This window comes from Eutrigla gurnardus (genome assembly GCF_963514095.1).
Source record: "Eutrigla gurnardus genome assembly, chromosome: 17".
NCBI lineage: Eukaryota > Metazoa > Chordata > Actinopteri > Perciformes > Triglidae > Eutrigla > Eutrigla gurnardus.
Genome location: NC_139928.1, coordinates 10,230,912 through 10,233,446, shown reverse-complemented (window position 1 = coordinate 10,233,446; position 2,535 = coordinate 10,230,912). Strand labels below are relative to the sequence as shown.

The 2,535-nt window shown below is 38.2% G+C and overlaps 1 protein-coding gene across 3 annotated transcripts in view; it reads left to right on the top strand.

Annotated features, from left to right (window-relative positions):
- The window catches only part of satb1a (SATB homeobox 1a), an 11,645-nt gene extending 10,593 nt beyond the window's left edge, over positions 1–1,052 (top strand). For all 3 annotated transcript variants that reach the window (XM_084032032.1, XM_084032033.1, XM_084032031.1), the window contains exon 11: positions 1–1,052. This exon is cut by the window's left edge and continues 970 nt beyond it. The gene's annotated coding sequence lies outside the window, so the exon portion shown is untranslated.
- Positions 1,053–2,535: the final 1,483 nt, after the last annotated feature.

Genomic DNA, 2,535 nt, shown 5'->3' with positions numbered 1-2,535 from the left:
GCTGTGGAAAGACTCAAAGCGGACTTATTGTATATGTTTATACCACAGCTTAGAAGGATGCCGGTGTTCATACCCACACGGTACACCTACATTAGAAAGCTTAGAGAGCCGTCCCATTAACTGAGCATCCCTGCTGCACTCGAGACAGAACATAACTGTGTATGTGCAGATACTGTTACGCATTGTGTCCGTGTAGATATATGTGTCTGGGCGAATGGGACCCGGTAAAAGAGTCTCAGATTATCACTGTTTAGGGAAGAGTCATTATAGTTGGTTGACTAATCTTAAGATTGAGAAATGTTCACGCCAGTAATGCCTTGTAGAAAGTGGCACTGCCAATCTGTTTTCCATGGTTTTTGTTTTTCTACGTTTGTTTAATAGTGCATCGTGTTTTGGATCAGTCATTTAAAACTGTTTCCTTCAGGAATCTTCACTGTTATTGTATCTTTACGTTGTTTGTTTGTCGCATTGTATTAAATATGACGTTTCTGGATTCTGTTTTAAAAGAAATTAACTGAATGTGTAAATGGTATGTAACGTTTGGAATTAACCCTTTCATAAATGGCGGGGCATCCTCTGCATTTTTACTGCAGTGTGTAATAAATCAATAGGAGAAACAACGAGTTACCAAACGGATCAACACAGACATCTAAAATGTCTCGATTGCAAATGAGTCCATTTTTGTTCCTATTTTCAACTTTAATCACAAAGTTGTGTAGAGATCCAATTTGCTCCTGAACCCTCCTAGTTTACATAAAGTGTTTCTATCGATGCATGAATTGATACATCTTTCCTCAAGTAGCTATGTTATTTGGGGGGGAGTGTTATATTTACACATCTTGTGCTTGTCATATTGTATTTATATGCTGTAGCAGATGCACGAAGTGTGCTGTATGGAGTGCACTATGTTTAATGTTCCTTCATGAAAGAAAGACTGTGGACTAGAAATATAAGACAGAAGCAGTGCAGTGTGTACATGAAATGTTTAAATTAAATGATAGCACTTTCATTTGTATATATATAAATATATAAAAGACTCATTCATAATTGTACTGTATGTGCATTAATTCAATCTGTTGGGAGCATCTGATCTTACGGTTGGAAATATTTATTTCACAAACAGTGAGATGTGTGTTTTGAGACTTTTAATTTATAATACCAACTTCTATTTAATTGAGTGTATATAATCAAATACAGTGGCAACTTTTCTCACAGTGACATATGACAAGGATTTAGGTTCAAGACTCTGCAATGACACACAGAGGCTGAGATAGCTGGGAGGCATAATGCTATTTTTGGTTGTTTAAGTAGCAGAATATCAGCAAGAACATTTGTACTGTGAAAATATTTAGTGGGAATGTGTCCGTAATGTACAGGGTTGGATTTGAGGACAGGCTATGGAATGAAACAAGTAAATAAGAGATGAAGCTCATTCATCAGACTGCTATTTTAGGACAAGCAGAGGCCTGCTGTATAAGACCCATTAAAGATAAATGATTGGTTCTGATGTCCACTGTCTGTACTGGAGTTGTAGAGTTAGATTATTTCCTCATATAATTGTCTTTGTTGGTGAATTGGTTTCATTGTTCAGCCAGCAGACAATATTCGTCTGTGCTGATCACCAGAGCCCTCTGTACCAGTGGATCTGTGTCTCTGTACAATCACATGCCCCATAAGTGCTGCCACTGTTTTCTCTTCTGTCTTGTTTTATTATTTTATCTTATCCGTTTCAACTGTTTTTTCTCAACGGTCTCCCTCTCTGGCCCTGACTCTCATCTGTCTCTCCTCAGGAGTCTTCACATTGCTACTCCCCCACTATAATGAGTGCGTGCAACATTCAAACCCCATTTGGCCAGAATAGCTTTATAGAGTAATTCAATAAAGCTATGATCTTTTTCTGTCATCTGTTTCCATGACGATACCTAAGTCAGGGCCAACAAGAGGCCATGGAGCCCTCGTCATTAGCAATATTAGCCATAATAATGATGATAATGGCACTCTTGAAATGCCATGCCTGTGATGACGGCGAAGATGATGATGATGATGATGGTGATGGTAATGGAAATGATGGTCATTATGACTGCTTTGTGTTAAACCCCACCACCACACAAACACACACACACACACACACCACCACCAATGCACACATTTGACTCATTAATGCTATTTAATGCGACCTATATATTTTCACACTACTGCCTTTCTTGCATCACGACCATCCGGCTGCCTTGGTTTAGTTTGTTTTTGTGTCCTCCCTTTTGTCTGTGGGAAGTAGCCTACTTTGTGATACAGATGCTCAATAAAAGCACTCTACAGATAAACTTGACCATAAAAGTCCCCATAAAACTGTCTTAATTTGCCTTCATGATGAATTGAGTCTTCAGTCTGATTTATGATTTCAGACCTTCGCCCTGAAATCTCCATAGCTAGATTGTAGCTTTATCAGAAGTATAAGTCATTTACTATGGCATTATGCTTCATAGATCGGTTATCACATTTAATAATAACTTTTGGGTTGCCAGGTTAGAAAGAAAA